The sequence below is a fragment of the Vulpes lagopus genome, chromosome 5 (assembly GCF_018345385.1).
Source record: "Vulpes lagopus strain Blue_001 chromosome 5, ASM1834538v1, whole genome shotgun sequence".
Classification (NCBI taxonomy): domain Eukaryota; kingdom Metazoa; phylum Chordata; class Mammalia; order Carnivora; family Canidae; genus Vulpes; species Vulpes lagopus.
In genome coordinates, this window is record NC_054828.1 from 76,446,558 (window position 1) to 76,464,998 (window position 18,441).

The 18,441-nt window shown below is 38.0% G+C and overlaps 1 pseudogene; it reads left to right on the forward strand.

The window, feature by feature from the left end:
* The window catches only part of LOC121491827, a 33,996-nt pseudogene extending 15,605 nt beyond the window's left edge, over positions 1–18,391 (forward strand).
* The last annotated feature ends 50 nt before the right edge of the window (positions 18,392–18,441 follow it).

Below are 18,441 nucleotides of genomic sequence, written 5' to 3' on the forward strand. Positions count from 1 at the left end.
AAATATAATCATGAATATATCCTAATATACATACATACATACATATATAAATATAAAATAGTGACTGATACTTTTATAAAAAAGTGATTAAGGAGTTTAAGAACACTTACCATCTTGAAATGTCTATGGGGCAAGCATGTTGTCCTAGAAAATATTCTGGAATACATCACTGATCTGAGTCAGTAAGTCATCTCTAATATTATGTTTGTTTTGAAATAGATGTTATATGTTCTGTGTACAATTTACTTCCTCACTCAAACACAGGAATTAAAAAGTATTGGGGCATTTAGGTGGCTCAGTTAAGAATCTGACTCTTGATTTCAGCTCAGGTCATGATCTCAGGGTTGTGAGATGGAACCCCACTTTGGGCTCACATGCTGGGTATGGAGCCTGCTTAAGATTTTGTGTCTCCCTCTCCTTTTGCTCCCTCTTCTAATTTTTTTTTATTTAAAGAAATTTAAAAGTATAAAATTTATATAAATAAATGGTTATCTTAACACAGGAAAGAGAGTGGAGTAAAATGTCTTCCTTCATCTTCATTTCTGTTTCTCCCTCCTTTCTCAAATTCCCCACCTTCTTCCACTTACTACCTCTACTGTTTGAAGTAATTTACAGGTCTCCCATTTATTCCCCTTCATTCAGGGAAGGTTTTAGCACTATGCTCTCTGCCTCACTCTCTTTATAAATATAACTACTCCTGTAGTTGATTAACATCTATATAGGTAATATTTACACTAATTCAGTGTATTAGTTAGGATTTGGGTCAGCTGCAATATAATAGAAAAACCCAAGGTAACAATGACTTAAAATTGAAACTTATTTCTGTCTCATATAAATAGTCTGGAGGAAGAGTGTCTTGAGGAAGATGCTAGAACAGCTCCACAGTTCCTCCTTCTGCTCCACTCTCAGCATGTCATTTTTACTTCATGGTCCAAGATGGTTGCTGGAGCTCTAATTATTATGTGAACATTCTACACAAAAGGAAAGAGAAATGTAGGAGGTTTATTAGAATCTTTTAAGGTGATTTACTAGAATTTTCCATTTAGTATACACTCCCACTTAGATCTCATCAGAACTTAGTCATATACATCTAGCTACCAGGGAGGCTAAGAAATACATCTTTATACAAAGAGTCAAAGTGCCCATGTAAAAATCAAAGTTCTGTTATTAAGGAGGAAGGGAGAATGAGAATGAGAGTTGCAGTAGATCTTAACACTCTCTGCCACCTAGTCTCTCAATTCAATGACCTTCTCACTCAAATGATCTTATGATCTACCTCATCTTATCTACCAACACCCATGGTCATATCTAAGACATTGTCATTACCAGTAACTCCAACATCACCAAAATCTCAATGTCGTTTTTAAATTCAATTTCCTACTCTATAAAACCACCTCTTATCTTTTCAGCTCATTCATTCCAACACCTTCAGTTCTTTAACTCCACTGGGACCTCCATCAATCTACTCTGTCTTCACTTCCCAGGCTACCCAGCTTAAAATCCATGGTCCAACATTGTAATTACTCCCTACATGCACTCTCAACTTCTTTGTCCCTCTCCCCCATACTTTCTTGGCTAAATTTTACCTTTGGTTATGTTCCTCCACTAAAACAGCTAAATATAGCAAGAGAAAAACACCACTATGCCGACTTAACATCTTAAATTCATGATGACCAAACCTAAGTTGGCCTTCAGTGCTACCTGCCAATCCCACTTCATTTTTCTAGTCAATTCTTTGTTCTACTCTCCTAGTTGATTATTTCACATGTTTACCTGTTCAAACCTCAAACCTGCCCCCTTTCCTCACAGTCAGCAAATCACCTTGTTTCTTTTTTTCTCTGAAATAAGCAATCCAAAGATTTTCATATTTTGATTCACATTTCCCTGATGATGAGGGTGTTGAATATCTTTTCGTGTATCTGTTAGCCACTAGATGTCTTCTTTGGAAAAGTGTCTATTCATGTCTTCTGCCCAATTCTTAACTGGACTATTAGTTTTTCAGGTGTTGATTTGATAAGTTCTTTATATATTTTGGATACTAACCCTTTATCAGATATGTCTTTTGCAAATATTTTCTCCTATTCTGTAGGCTGCCTTTTAGTTTTGTTGATTGTTTCCTTCACTATGCAGAAGCTTTTTATCTTGATGAGGTCCCAATAGTTCATTTTTGGTTTTGTTTCCCTTGCCTCCAGCAACATATCTAGTAAGAAGTTGCTCTGGCCAAGGTCAAAGACATTGCTGCCTGGGTTCTCTAGGATTTTGATGGTTTCCTGTCTCCCATATAGGTCTTTCTTCCATTTTGAATTTATTTTTCTGTATGGTATAAGGAAGTGGTCCAGTTTAATACTTCTATATGTTGCTATCCAGTTTTCTCAACACTGTTTGCTGAAGAGACTGTCTTTTCCATTGGATAGTCTTTCCTGCTTTGTTGAAGATTAGTTGACCATATAGTTGTGAGTTCCTTTCTGGGTTTCTATTCTGTTCCATTGAGCTATGTGTCTGTTTTTGCACCAGTACCATACTGTCTTGATAACTACAGCTTTGTAATACAGCTTTAAATCCAGAATCATGATGCCTCCAGTTTTGTTTTTTCTTTTTCAGAATTGTTTGGGCTATTCAGGATCTTTTGTGATTCCATAAAAATTTTAGGATTGTTTTCCTAGCTCTGTGAAAAATGCTGTTGGTATTTTGACAGAGATTGTATTAAACATGTAGATTGTTTAGAGTAGTATAGACATTTTAACAATATTTGTTCTTCTAATCATGGAATGTTTTTCCATTTTTTTGTGTTCTCTTCAATTTCTTTCATAAGTGTTCTATACTTTTTAGAGTACAGATCTTTTAGCTCTTTAGTTAGGTTTATTCCTAGGTATTTCTATTTTTGATGCAATTGCAAAGGATTGATACCTTGATTTCTTTTTCTGCTGCTTCATTACTGATGTATAGAAGTGCAACAGACTTCTGCACACTGAAGAAATCAGTTGCATTTCTATACACTAATAACAAAGAAGAGAAGTTAAGAGAACAATCTCATTTACAATTGCATCAAAAAGATAAAATACCTAGGAATAGATTTAACCAAGAAGGTGAAAGACCTGTAGACTGAAAGCTATAATACAGTGATTAAGGAAACTAAAAATGACACAAATGAATGGAAAGATATCTGTGCTCATGAAGTAAAAGAATTAATATTGTTAAAATATGCACACTACCCAAAGCAATAAACAGATTTAATTCAATTTCTATGAAAATTCCAATGGCAATTTTTACAGAAATAGAACAAACAATCCTAAAATTTGTACAGAATCAAAAAAGACTCTTGAATAGCCAAAGTAATCTTGAGAAAGAAGAACAAAGCTGGAGGTCTCATGCTCCTTGATTTCAAGCTATACCACAAGGCTATAGTAATCAAAATGATATGGTACTTGCACGAAAACAGATATAGATCAACAGAATAGCAGAGAGAGCCCAGAAATAAACCCATACGTATATGGTCAATTAATCTATGACAAGAGAAAAGAATACAATGGGGAAAAGATAGTCTTTTCAACAAATGGTGTTGGGAAAACTGCACAGCTACACGCAAAAGAATGTAACTGGACCACTTTCTTATACCATGTACAAAAATAAATTCAAAATGGATTAAAGACTTACATGTAAGACCTAAAACCAAAGAAATAAAAGAAAACATTAGCAGAAAGCTCTTAGGTCAACTTTAACAATATCTTTTTGGACCAGCTTCCTCAGGTAAGGACAACAAAAACTAAAATAAACAAATGAGATTACATCAAACCAAAAAGCTTTGGTACAATGAAGGAAACCATAAACAAAGGCAACCTACTGAATGTGAGCAGATATTTGCAAATCATACATCTGCTAAGGGATTACTATCCAAATAAGGAACTTATACAATATCCAAAAAACAAACAACCTGATTGAAAAATGAGCAGAGAACTTGAATAGACATATTTTCAAAGAAGACATATAGGTGATCAACAGGCACAAGAAAAGATGCTCAATATCATTTACCATCAAGAAAATGCAAATCAAAACCAAAATAAGATATCACTTCACAACTGATATTTATTCATCAGATTGGCTTACACCAGATTGGTTATTATCAAAAAGATAAAAAATAACAAGTGTTGGTGAAGATGTGGAGAAAAGAGAATCTTCACCCACTATTGGTGGGAATGTAAATTGGTGCAGCACTATGGCAAACAGTATGTAGATTTCTCACAAAAATTAAAAACAGGGATGCCTGGGTGGCTCACCAGTTGAGCATCTGCCTTCAGCTCAGGGCATGATCCCAGAGTCCCGGGATCAAGTCTTGCATTCGGCTCCCTGCATGGAGCCTGCTTCTCCCTCTGCCTATGTCTCTGCCTCTCTCTCTCTCTCTCTCTCTGTCTCTCATGAATAAATAAATACAATCTTTAAAAAAATTAAAAATAGAACTGCCCTATGATTCAGCAATTCCACCTTTGGGTATTTATCCAAGAAAATGAAAACACCTATTTGAAGAGATAAATGCATCCATATGTTCATTGTAGCATTATATACAATAGCCAAGACTTGAAAGCTAACTATGTGTCCATGGATATATGAATGGATAAAGAAGTTGTAGTACATATATTCAAAGAAATATTAATCAGGCATAAAAAATGATGAAATCTTGCCATTTGTGACAGAATTGATGGACCTAGAGGATATTATACTAAGTGAAATAAACCAGGCAGAGAAAGACGTACTGTATGATTTCACTTATATGTGGAATCTAAAAAAACAAAACAAAACAACAAACAAAACAAAACAGAAGACTCAGAGATACAGAAAACAACTATTGGTTACCAGAGTGAGGAAGGGTTGGGAGGGGCAAAAAAGGTGAAGGGAATTAAGAGGTATAAACTTCCAGTCATAAAATAAATAAGTAATGCAGCTGTAATATGCAGCATAGGGAATACAGTCAATAATATTGTAATAATTTTGCATGGTGAAAGGTGGTAACTAGACTTATCAGGGGGATTATTTCATAATGTATAAAAATATCAAATCACTTTGGTGTTCACCTGAAACTACTGGGATATTGTATGTCAATTATACTTCAATTAAAAAAAATAGTACAGAGAATTCTCATATACCCTTTACCCAGGTTCCCTAATTATAAGATTTCATATAACATTACAATAACTACCAAGGAAATTAACATTGATACAATTCTATTAACTAAACCACAGACCTTATTCAAATTTCAACAGTTTCAAACTAATTCCCTTTTTCAAACCCAGGATCCCATATTGTATTTAGTTATATAGCCTTACTCCCCCCCAATCTTTGTCAGTTCTTCAGTCTTTTTTTCTTTCAGGATCTTGACACTTTCTTTTTTTTTTTTTTTTATTTATTTATTTATGATAGGCACACAGTGAGAGAGAGAGAAAGAGGGAGAGACACAGGCAGAGGGAGAAGCAGGCTCCATGCACCGGGAGCCCGACGTGGGATTCGATCCCGAGTCTCCAGGATCGCGCCCTGGGCCAAAGGCAGGCGCCAAACCGCTGCGCCACCCAGGGATCCCCGATCTTGACACTTTCTTCTTCTTTTTTTAAAATTTAAATTCAATTAGCCAAAAAATAAAAAATAAATTCAATTAGCCAGCTTATAGTACATCATTAAGTCTACTGATCTTGACACTTTAAAAAGAACTAAGTTCCATAATTTTAAAATTTATTTAATAATGATTTTTCTTCTGTCACAGTATCCCACTCAAAATACATTACCCCTCATCATTAGGCTCCTTTAAACTTTTTTATTAATTTTATTTATTTTTAATTAAAAAAATTTTATTGGAGTTCAATTTGCCAACATATAGCATAACACCCAGTGCTCATCCCGCCAAGTGCCCCCCTCAGTGCCCATCACCCAGTCACCCCAACCCCCCACCCACCTCCCCTTCCACTACCCCTTGTTCATTTCTCAGAGTTAGATGTCTCTCATGTTTTGTCATCCTCACTGATATTTTCACTCATTTTCTCTCCTTTCCCCTTTTTCCCTTTCACTAATTTTTATATTCCCCAAATGAATGAGACCATATAATGTTTGATAGTTTCTCAGACTTTCCTTGTTTTTGATGATTTACAGTTTTGAAGAATACTACTGGTTAAGCATTTTGTAGAATATCCTTTACTGGTGAGTATCTGATACTTTTTCTCATGATGAGGCTGTACAGTTTTTCAGGAAAAAGATCACAGAAGTAAAGTGTTATTCTCATTACATTATATCAAGGGTACATGCTACTGACTTGTCACTGATGATGTTAATCTTGATCAACTGGCTGAAGTTGTGTTTGTCACGTTTCTCTAATGTTAAGTTATTCTCCCCCCTCCCAATATACTGTACCCCTTAGAAGGAATTACTATACTCAGCCTACACTTAAACAGTTGACAATTATGTTTCATCTCTTTGAGGGAAGGGTATCTATATAAATGTCTTAGAATTCTTCTGTATGGGAAGAATTCTTCCCCTTCTACTTGCTTATTTAATTATTTCTTTATATCAGCATAGACTCACAGATATTTATATTATAATTTGGGTTATAATCCAATACTGTAATATTTATTTCATTGCTCATATTATTCCATCTTTAGCCATTAGGAGCTATTGCATTGGCTCCTCTGTCCCTGTGACATATCCCCAACTGTTTTTTTTTGTGTGGCATTTGTTTGTTTGGTTTAAGCACTTCTTCACTTTCTGGCACTACCAGATGCCCCAGACTTATCTTGTACATTCAGTGTCCCAGTCCTAAAAGCAGCCACTTCTTCCAAGAGTCCTGGTTCCTCTTATTAAAGAATGGTATGAGAAGCCAAAAACTAGGTGCTAGGTGTGCTCGTAGCTACTGGGTGTCATTTTTTTCTCTAGGCCCTTCAGAGGACAGAGCTTGGAATGATGTCATCAACTATAACTCAGGATTTAGTTTTGCCATAATCCTCTATTTTACATATGACAAAATTTACAATTAGAAAGATAAGGGTACTTGCCCTAAGTCAAACAATTTATAGTTAACAGTCTCTTTGTACCAAATCAATACCCATGTGGTGATATATATATTAAGTGCTCAATCAATGCCTGCTAACTATGATGCTAACTGAGATACTAATTCTTCAAATAATTTAAGTTTATACTTTAAGAAAAGGAAATTTTCAGTGAATGTTTAGCCATAAGTGTCACTATAAACATTTATGTGTCCATAAATATCAGGTTTAGAGTCATACCTACTTGGAGTCATAGTCATTCTTCACTTGGAGATTTCAAGATTGTGAGCAATTCCAGAGCAGGGGCTGCCTAGCATAGCCCAGCAGGTACTAGACCCTCATCAAGTTTTCGAGAAATGAATGAAGTATAAATATCATTTAAGGAAATGCTGGCTATATATTTAACCAGAGCCTTATTTATAAAATGAGATATAATTCTCTGTCTTGTCTACTCTCACAGGGCAATTTTGAGATTACAAGATAAAATTCACATGCAAATCCTAATTATGATAATATGTGAGGAAAATTCTGGACCCTTTAATTTGGTTCCTCTTCCTTTGGGTAGAGAGAATATCAGAACTTACTACTGCTTCTAGGCCAGAATAAGATTATTTTAATATAAAATAAAAAAAAACACAAAAGACTCCATAAAGCCAAAGGAATCTTGAGAGAGATGAACAGAACTGGAGGTATTACATTTCTTGATTTCAAACTACTGTAATCAAAACAGTAAGGTACCTACATAAAAACGTAGACACAGACCAAAGGAAGAGAGTAGAGAGCTCAGAAATAAACCCATCTATATATAGTCACCTAATCTTTGACAAGGGCACCAAAACCACAAAATTCTGGGAAAATCTCTTTAATAAGTAGTGCTGGGAAAACTGACTATCCACATACAAAAATGAAACTAAACCCTTACCTTATCACTCACAAAAACTAACTCAAAATAGATTAAAGATTTAACACCTGAAACTATAAAACTTCTCAAAAAAAATAAATAAATAAAGGGCAGACTCCTTGGCATTGGTGTTGGTTATGATTTGGATTAGACACCAAAAGCAAAGGCAATGAGCAAAAATGAGCAAGTGGAACTACATCAAACTAAAAAGCTTCTGCACAGCAATCAACAATATGAAAAAGTGACCTATTGAATGGGAGAAAACATTTATCTGATATATAACCATATATCTGATATATCTCACTAGGGACTAATATTCAAAATAAGGAATCAAACAATTCAATAGCAAGAAAACAAATAATTCAAATAGAAAATATGCAAAGGTCCTTAAGCGTTCTGGTCATGAATTCCAACGTCAGAGTTGGAATAATTCCCCGTACCAACAAGCAATTTTTAGGACGCTAGTTGTGTGTCTCACAATTCAACTCAATTCTGACATTATGTATCTGGACATGGTGTCTGATCCCACAGCTTAAGGGCTCTTTCCTACAGAAGTGCCCCCAACCTCCTTACGCACACATTCCAGACACCAATCACAAGTTCAAGTTGTCACCTGGGTTTCTGACCAACAGGTTATAGATTGGAAGTTCCTAGACCTCCTCTTTAGGTTCCATTAATTTGCTAGAGTGGTTCACAGAATTCAGGAAACCCACTTATTCACTAGATTCCTGATTTACTATAAAAAGATATAACTCAGGAACAATAAAGAGATGCACAGGGCAGGTATGGGGAAATGGCGTGAAGCTTCCATGCTCTTTCCTAGCTCACCACTCTCCCTTGAATCTCCACATGTTCACCAACCTGGAAGCTCTTCAAATCCTGTCCTTTTCAGTTTTTATGAAGGCTTTATTACATAGGCATGATTGATTAAATCATTGGCCATTGGCAATTGATTCAACCCCCAGACCCTCTCTACTCCTGAAGGTCAGTGGGGTGGGACTGAAATTTCCAGCCCTCTAAACTACCCAAGTTGGTCCCTCCTTCTAAAAGTCACTTTGAAATAGATCTGCCCTACGACCCAGCAATTGCACTGCTGGGGATTTACCCCAAAGATATAGATGCAATGAAACGCCGGGACACCTGCACCCCAACGTTTATAGCAGCAATGCCCACAATAGCCAAACTGTGGAAGGATCCTCGGTGTCCATCGAAAGATGAATGGATAAAGAAGATGTGGTCTATGTATACAATGGAATATTACTCAGCCATTAGAAACGACAAATACCCACCATTTGCTTCGACGTGGATGTTCTGGAGGGTATTATGCTGAGTGAAATAAGTCAATCGGAGAAGGACAAACATTATATGGTCTCATTCATTTGGGGAATATAAAAAATAGTGAAAGGGAATAAAGGGGAAAGGAGAGAAAATGAGTGGGAAATATCAGAGAGGGAGACAGAACATGAAAGACTCCTAACTCTGGGAAACGAACTAGGGGTGGTGGAAGGGGAGGAGGGCGGGGGGGGTGGGGGTGAATGGGTGACGGGCACTGAGGGGGGCACTTGACGGGATGAGCACTGGGTGTTATTCTATATGTTGGCAAATTGAACACTAATAAAAAATAAATTTATAAAAAATAATAATAATAATAGTCACTTCGTTAACATAACAAGAGACAACTGTAGTAGGCACTTAGGAAATTCCAAGGGTTTCAGGAGCTCTGTGCCAGAAGTGGGATAAATGCCAAATAAATATTTCTGGTTAGAAATGACAATAACACAGATCTGAATAAATATTTCTCCAAAGAAGATATACAAATGGCCAACAGACACATGAAAAAAATACTTCACATCACTTGGCATTAGGGAAATACAAATCAAAACCACAGTGAGATACCACTTCACACAAGTCAGAATGGCTAAAAGTAACAACTCAGGAAACAACAAATGTTGGGGAGGATGTGGAGAAAGGGGAACCCTCTCATACTGTTGGAGGGAAAGCAAGCTGATGCAGCCACTCTGGAAAATAGTATGGAGGTTCCAAAAGTAGTTAAAAAAAGAGCTATGCTATGACCCAGCAATTTCACTACTAGGTATTTACTCCAAAGATACAAGCATAGTGATCTTTTTTTTTTTTTCAAATAATTTTTTTTAATTTTTATTTACTTATGATAGGCACACAGTGAGAGAGAGAGAAAGAGGGAGAGACACAGGCAGAGGGAGAAGCAGGCTCCATGCACCGGGAGCCCGACGTGGGATTCGATCCCGAGTCTCCAGGATCGCGCCCTGGGCCAAAGGCAGGCGCCAAACCGCTGCGCCACCCAGGGATCCCCGATCTTGACACTTTCTTCTTCTTTTTTTAAAATTTAAATTCAATTAGCCAAAAAATAAAAAATAAATTCAATTAGCCAGCTTATAGTACATCATTAAGTCTACTGATCTTGACACTTTAAAAAGAACTAAGTTCCATAATTTTAAAATTTATTTAATAATGATTTTTCTTCTGTCACAGTATCCCACTCAAAATACATTACCCCTCATCATTAGGCTCCTTTAAACTTTTTTATTAATTTTATTTATTTTTAATTAAAAAAATTTTATTGGAGTTCAATTTGCCAACATATAGCATAACACCCAGTGCTCATCCCGCCAAGTGCCCCCCCTCAGTGCCCATCACCCAGTCACCCCAACCCCCCACCCACCTCCCCTTCCACTACCCCTTGTTCATTTCTCAGAGTTAGATGTCTCTCATGTTTTGTCATCCTCACTGATATTTTCACTCATTTTCTCTCCTTTCCCCTTTTTCCCTTTCACTAATTTTTATATTCCCCAAATGAATGAGACCATATAATGTTTGATAGTTTCTCAGACTTTCCTTGTTTTTGATGATTTACAGTTTTGAAGAATACTACTGGTTAAGCATTTTGTAGAATATCCTTTACTGGTGAGTATCTGATACTTTTTCTCATGATGAGGCTGTACAGTTTTTCAGGAAAAAGATCACAGAAGTAAAGTGTTATTCTCATTACATTATATCAAGGGTACATGCTACTGACTTGTCACTGATGATGTTAATCTTGATCAACTGGCTGAAGTTGTGTTTGTCACGTTTCTCTAATGTTAAGTTATTCTCCCCCCTCCCAATATACTGTACCCCTTAGAAGGAATTACTATACTCAGCCTACACTTAAACAGTTGACAATTATGTTTCATCTCTTTGAGGGAAGGGTATCTATATAAATGTCTTAGAATTCTTCTGTATGGGAAGAATTCTTCCCCTTCTACTTGCTTATTTAATTATTTCTTTATATCAGCATAGACTCACAGATATTTATATTATAATTTGGGTTATAATCCAATACTGTAATATTTATTTCATTGCTCATATTATTCCATCTTTAGCCATTAGGAGCTATTGCATTGGCTCCTCTGTCCCTGTGACATATCCCCAACTGTTTTTTTTTTGTGTGGCATTTGTTTGTTTGGTTTAAGCACTTCTTCACTTTCTGGCACTACCAGATGCCCCAGACTTATCTTGTACATTCAGTGTCCCAGTCCTAAAAGCAGCCACTTCTTCCAAGAGTCCTGGTTCCTCTTATTAAAGAATGGTATGAGAAGCCAAAAACTAGGTGCTAGGTGTGCTCGTAGCTACTGGGTGTCATTTTTTTCTCTAGGCCCTTCAGAGGACAGAGCTTGGAATGATGTCATCAACTATAACTCAGGATTTAGTTTTGCCATAATCCTCTATTTTACATATGACAAAATTTACAATTAGAAAGATAAGGGTACTTGCCCTAAGTCAAACAATTTATAGTTAACAGTCTCTTTGTACCAAATCAATACCCATGTGGTGATATATATATTAAGTGCTCAATCAATGCCTGCTAACTATGATGCTAACTGAGATACTAATTCTTCAAATAATTTAAGTTTATACTTTAAGAAAAGGAAATTTTCAGTGAATGTTTAGCCATAAGTGTCACTATAAACATTTATGTGTCCATAAATATCAGGTTTAGAGTCATACCTACTTGGAGTCATAGTCATTCTTCACTTGGAGATTTCAAGATTGTGAGCAATTCCAGAGCAGGGGCTGCCTAGCATAGCCCAGCAGGTACTAGACCCTCATCAAGTTTTCGAGAAATGAATGAAGTATAAATATCATTTAAGGAAATGCTGGCTATATATTTAACCAGAGCCTTATTTATAAAATGAGATATAATTCTCTGTCTTGTCTACTCTCACAGGGCAATTTTGAGATTACAAGATAAAATTCACATGCAAATCCTAATTATGATAATATGTGAGGAAAATTCTGGACCCTTTAATTTGGTTCCTCTTCCTTTGGGTAGAGAGAATATCAGAACTTACTACTGCTTCTAGGCCAGAATAAGATTATTTTAATATAAAATAAAAAAAAACACAAAAGACTCCATAAAGCCAAAGGAATCTTGAGAGAGATGAACAGAACTGGAGGTATTACATTTCTTGATTTCAAACTACTGTAATCAAAACAGTAAGGTACCTACATAAAAACGTAGACACAGACCAAAGGAAGAGAGTAGAGAGCTCAGAAATAAACCCATCTATATATAGTCACCTAATCTTTGACAAGGGCACCAAAACCACAAAATTCTGGGAAAATCTCTTTAATAAGTAGTGCTGGGAAAACTGACTATCCACATACAAAAATGAAACTAAACCCTTACCTTATCACTCACAAAAACTAACTCAAAATAGATTAAAGATTTAACACCTGAAACTATAAAACTTCTCAAAAAAAATAAATAAATAAAGGGCAGACTCCTTGGCATTGGTGTTGGTTATGATTTGGATTAGACACCAAAAGCAAAGGCAATGAGCAAAAATGAGCAAGTGGAACTACATCAAACTAAAAAGCTTCTGCACAGCAATCAACAATATGAAAAAGTGACCTATTGAATGGGAGAAAACATTTATCTGATATATAACCATATATCTGATATATCTCACTAGGGACTAATATTCAAAATAAGGAATCAAACAATTCAATAGCAAGAAAACAAATAATTCAAATAGAAAATATGCAAAGGTCCTTAAGCGTTCTGGTCATGAATTCCAACGTCAGAGTTGGAATAATTCCCCGTACCAACAAGCAATTTTTAGGACGCTAGTTGTGTGTCTCACAATTCAACTCAATTCTGACATTATGTATCTGGACATGGTGTCTGATCCCACAGCTTAAGGGCTCTTTCCTACAGAAGTGCCCCCAACCTCCTTACGCACACATTCCAGACACCAATCACAAGTTCAAGTTGTCACCTGGGTTTCTGACCAACAGGTTATAGATTGGAAGTTCCTAGACCTCCTCTTTAGGTTCCATTAATTTGCTAGAGTGGTTCACAGAATTCAGGAAACCCACTTATTCACTAGATTCCTGATTTACTATAAAAAGATATAACTCAGGAACAATAAAGAGATGCACAGGGCAGGTATGGGGAAATGGCGTGAAGCTTCCATGCTCTTTCCTAGCTCACCACTCTCCCTTGAATCTCCACATGTTCACCAACCTGGAAGCTCTTCAAATCCTGTCCTTTTCAGTTTTTATGAAGGCTTTATTACATAGGCATGATTGATTAAATCATTGGCCATTGGCAATTGATTCAACCCCCAGACCCTCTCTACTCCTGAAGGTCAGTGGGGTGGGACTGAAATTTCCAGCCCTCTAAACTACCCAAGTTGGTCCCTCCTTCTAAAAGTCACTTTGAAATAGATCTGCCCTACGACCCAGCAATTGCACTGCTGGGGATTTACCCCAAAGATATAGATGCAATGAAACGCCGGGACACCTGCACCCCAACGTTTATAGCAGCAATGCCCACAATAGCCAAACTGTGGAAGGATCCTCGGTGTCCATCGAAAGATGAATGGATAAAGAAGATGTGGTCTATGTATACAATGGAATATTACTCAGCCATTAGAAACGACAAATACCCACCATTTGCTTCGACGTGGATGTTCTGGAGGGTATTATGCTGAGTGAAATAAGTCAATCGGAGAAGGACAAACATTATATGGTCTCATTCATTTGGGGAATATAAAAAATAGTGAAAGGGAATAAAGGGGAAAGGAGAGAAAATGAGTGGGAAATATCAGAGAGGGAGACAGAACATGAAAGACTCCTAACTCTGGGAAACGAACTAGGGGTGGTGGAAGGGGAGGAGGGCGGGGGGGTGGGGGTGAATGGGTGACGGGCACTGAGGGGGGCACTTGACGGGATGAGCACTGGGTGTTATTCTATATGTTGGCAAATTGAACACTAATAAAAAATAAATTTATAAAAAATAATAATAATAATAGTCACTTCGTTAACATAACAAGAGACAACTGTAGTAGGCACTTAGGAAATTCCAAGGGTTTCAGGAGCTCTGTGCCAGAAGTGGGATAAATGCCAAATAAATATTTCTGGTTAGAAATGACAATAACACAGATCTGAATAAATATTTCTCCAAAGAAGATATACAAATGGCCAACAGACACATGAAAAAAATACTTCACATCACTTGGCATTAGGGAAATACAAATCAAAACCACAGTGAGATACCACTTCACACAAGTCAGAATGGCTAAAAGTAACAACTCAGGAAACAACAAATGTTGGGGAGGATGTGGAGAAAGGGGAACCCTCTCATACTGTTGGAGGGAAAGCAAGCTGATGCAGCCACTCTGGAAAATAGTATGGAGGTTCCAAAAGTAGTTAAAAAAAGAGCTATGCTATGACCCAGCAATTTCACTACTAGGTATTTACTCCAAAGATACAAGCATAGTGATCTTTTTTTTTTTTTCAAATAATTTTTTTTAATTTTTATTTACTTATGATAGGCACACAGTGAGAGAGAGAGAGAGACAGAGACACAGGCAGAGGGAGAAGCAGGCTCCATGCACCGGGAGCCCGACGTGGGATTCGATCCCCGGTCTCCAGGATCGCGCCCTGGGCCAAAGGCAGGCGCTAAACCACTGCGCCACCCAGGGATCCCTAAGCATAGTGATCTGAAGGGGTATTTGCACCCCAATGTTTATAACAGCAATGTCCACAATAGCCAAACAATGGAAAGAGCCCAGGTGTCCCATTGACATATATATATATATATATATATATATATATATATGTAATGGAATATTACTCAGTCATCAGAAGGGATGAATACTTATCATTTGCACCAATTACCATTATCAATGTAACTGGAGGGTATCATGCTGAGCGAAATAAGTCAGTCAGAGAAAGACAATTATCATATGGCTTCACTCATATGTAGAATATAGGAAACAGCACAGAGTATCATAGGGAAGGAAAACTGAATGGGAAGAAATTAGAGAGGGAGAAACACCATGAGAGACTCTTAACTATAGGAAACAAACTGACAGTTGCTGAAGGGGCAGTGGGGGGCAGGGCATGGGGTAACTGGGTGATGGGAATTAAGGAAGGCATGTGATGTGATGAGCACTGGGTGTTAAACACAACTAATAAAGTGCTGAATGTTAAAAAAAGAAGAAAAATAGTATTAAATTGTTTTCATTTCTTATTGAGGTATAATTTTTTTAAAGATTTTATTTACTTGACAAAGAAAGCACAAGCAGGGAGGGGGATCAGGAGAGGGAGAAACAGGTTCCCCACCGGGCAGGAAGCCCAACTAGAGGTCCTGGGATTATGATCTGAGCTGAAGGCAAATGCTTAACCGACTGAGCCCCCCAGGCACCCCTGTGGTATAATTTTTTTTACAATAAAACTCACCCTTTTAATTGTACAGTTCTGTACATTTTGGCAGACACAGTTCTGTCATCGTCCCCCCCCAAATTCCCTCCTGCCCTTTGTAGTCAACCCCTGCGTTCCCATCCTCAACTTCTGAAAGGCATGGTTCTGTTTCTGATCCTCTGCTTTCTACAGAAAGTCATGTAAATAGAATCTGGCTTCTTTCACTCCCCATAATGCATCTGTAATTCATCCATGTGTGTATGGAGAGTTTAATCCTTTTTATTACTGAGTAGTTTCCATTTACAACTATGCCACATTTTGTTCATCGATTCACCAGGTGAAGCACATTTGTGTTGTTTCCATTTGGGAATAAATATGAATAAAGCCACACATGTTTTGTACAAATTAAGTTTTGTGTGCAGGTTTTTGTGTGAGCTCTTTATTTCACCTGGATAAATACCTTTTTTTTTTTTTTAAGATTTTATTTATTTATCCATGAGAGACACAGGTGGAGGGAGAAGCAGGCTCCATGCAGGGAGCCCAATGTGGGACTCCATCACACCCTGGGCTAAAGGCGGCACTAAAGCGCTGAGCCACCCAGGCTGCCCCTGGATAAGTACCTTAGAGTGGGATTACTAAACTACATGTTAAGTGAACGTTTGACTTTATAAAAAAAATATCAGGTTGCCTTTTGAAATGTAAATCACCAAGATGAGATATCCTACTCATCCCTGACCACAAATGGGAGGGGAAATGGGAATGTAAACCTCCAGATGCCTAATCTAACCTGTCATCAAGTTCTGTAAAATCAGTATACTCTTCTCCCATTCCCACATCTTTAACTCTCAGAAGGACACCTTCAGCAGTGTACATAAAAGCTTACTGTGCTATGATGCTTTCCATGCTCTCTGTTATTCCTCTGTTTATCAGGCAGAAAGGCTGATCTGAGGAGAATGAGTGGCAATGGCATGAGACACAGTAACATCAAGAGAACCCCCACAGGTTACTTTGTTACCTCCTTTTCCTTCCCTCTTAAAGGAAAGAGAAAATACTGGAGTGACAGCAAACAAACAAACTTGGGACTGGGGAGAAGCAATTAATCCATCCTACAGTGTTAATTACTGTAGGATGTTAATTACTGTAGGATAACAGTGTTAATTACTGTCTGAATGTGCAATATGCATATAATTATGCATATTATGCATAGTTGCATAATGTATATCCATATATGCAATATAATATTAACTATGGACTGACTCATAAATGCTACTAGAGCAAAACGATGTCATGGGTAATCCCCCAAAGGAGATGACCCAAAAGTCATTTCTATTAGACAAGAAGTTTCTTTTCTTAATAAGTTTCCCAATATAATATCTGGTTTGCTTCTGCTATGCTGATTTGACTACTGTAAGGACCTATTATTTGGCATAGAGAAACTGCCCTGTGGTTAGAAACCTGAATAGGGGGATCCGTGGGTGGCGCAGCGGTTTGGCGCCTGCCTTTGGCCCAGGGCGCGATCCTGGAGACCCAGGATCGAATCCTACGTCGGGCTCCCGGTGCATGGTGCATGGAGCCTGCTTCTCCCTCTGCCTGTGTCTCTGTCTCTGTCTCTCTCTCTCTCTGTGTGTGACTATCATAAATAAATAAAAATTAAAAAAAAAAAAAAAAGAACCAGAGAATCTCTGAGTTTACTAGGGCAGAGGAAAGACAAAAGGCAGAGAAGCGAATTTGTCAAACCTAAGTGTACGTTTTTTTTTTTTAATGAAAAATAAACTTTTCAACAAAATAAAGCTGTTCACTCAAAAAGGGTGGCCTTGTACGACTTGGCATTCCCCCATCGCTGTTTGTTTAAGTGGTATTATCTTGTTAGAAATGTAGTAAATGGTATTATACCCTTCATTGTGCAAATATTTATGAAAAGCTTACTCCGGACAAGATGCATGCAGAACAGGAAGAGGAATCAAAACTAGACTTGCTCTCTGCCAGCCTTCAAAGCAGTGCTTCTGACACTTTAATATGTATACACATTCCCCTGAGGATCTTGTTAAAATGCAGATTCTGATCCTGTAGGATAGAGCCTCAGACTCTACACTTCTAGCCAGCTCCCAGGTGATGGCAAAGCTGCTGGTCTGTGTAACACACATTGAGTGATAACGGTTTCCGGTAGGGAATCAGAAATGCACATAATTATAACACAAAGAATGAATTAGTAAATACCATACACGTTCCATTAATCATCAGCAAAAACCTAGATCCGTTCCAACGCGAGGACAATCTTTGTCCCTTTCCGCTCTCACTGTTCCTTCTCTTCTTGTTGGTCTTCCTCAAATGGTGTTTCTTTTGGGGTTGCTCGTTGCATTCGCTGTTTCTTAGCTCAGAATAGCTTTCTCCTCCTCTTCAGACTAGTTTCACGCATCTGTCAAGGTTTCTCCCCTAATTACTCCTTCCTCACTGGGGCCCCAGTCCAGGCTGGCTGCTCCCCACCGCAGCCGGCTGGTAGGTACGTCAAGCAGTCGCCACTACTTCCTTCTGATTCCAGTAGGAAATACTGTTTCTAAATCCCTGGAGGAACCCACCTGTCCGGGTTGCCCAGAGAACGTTCTGTTTAACCTGAAGCCAGGTGAGGCGGGCGGCAAGGAAGCAGCGCCGCTTCTCCGGGCACGGAGCACCTGAGGCCGGGGAGGCGGCCCCGCCGTCCCTGGAGACCGTCTCCTCCGGAAGGCCGGCCCGCGGCTGACCGCGCCAAGGAGGCCGGGTCGGCGTCGGCGGAGCCCGCGCCCCGCCCCG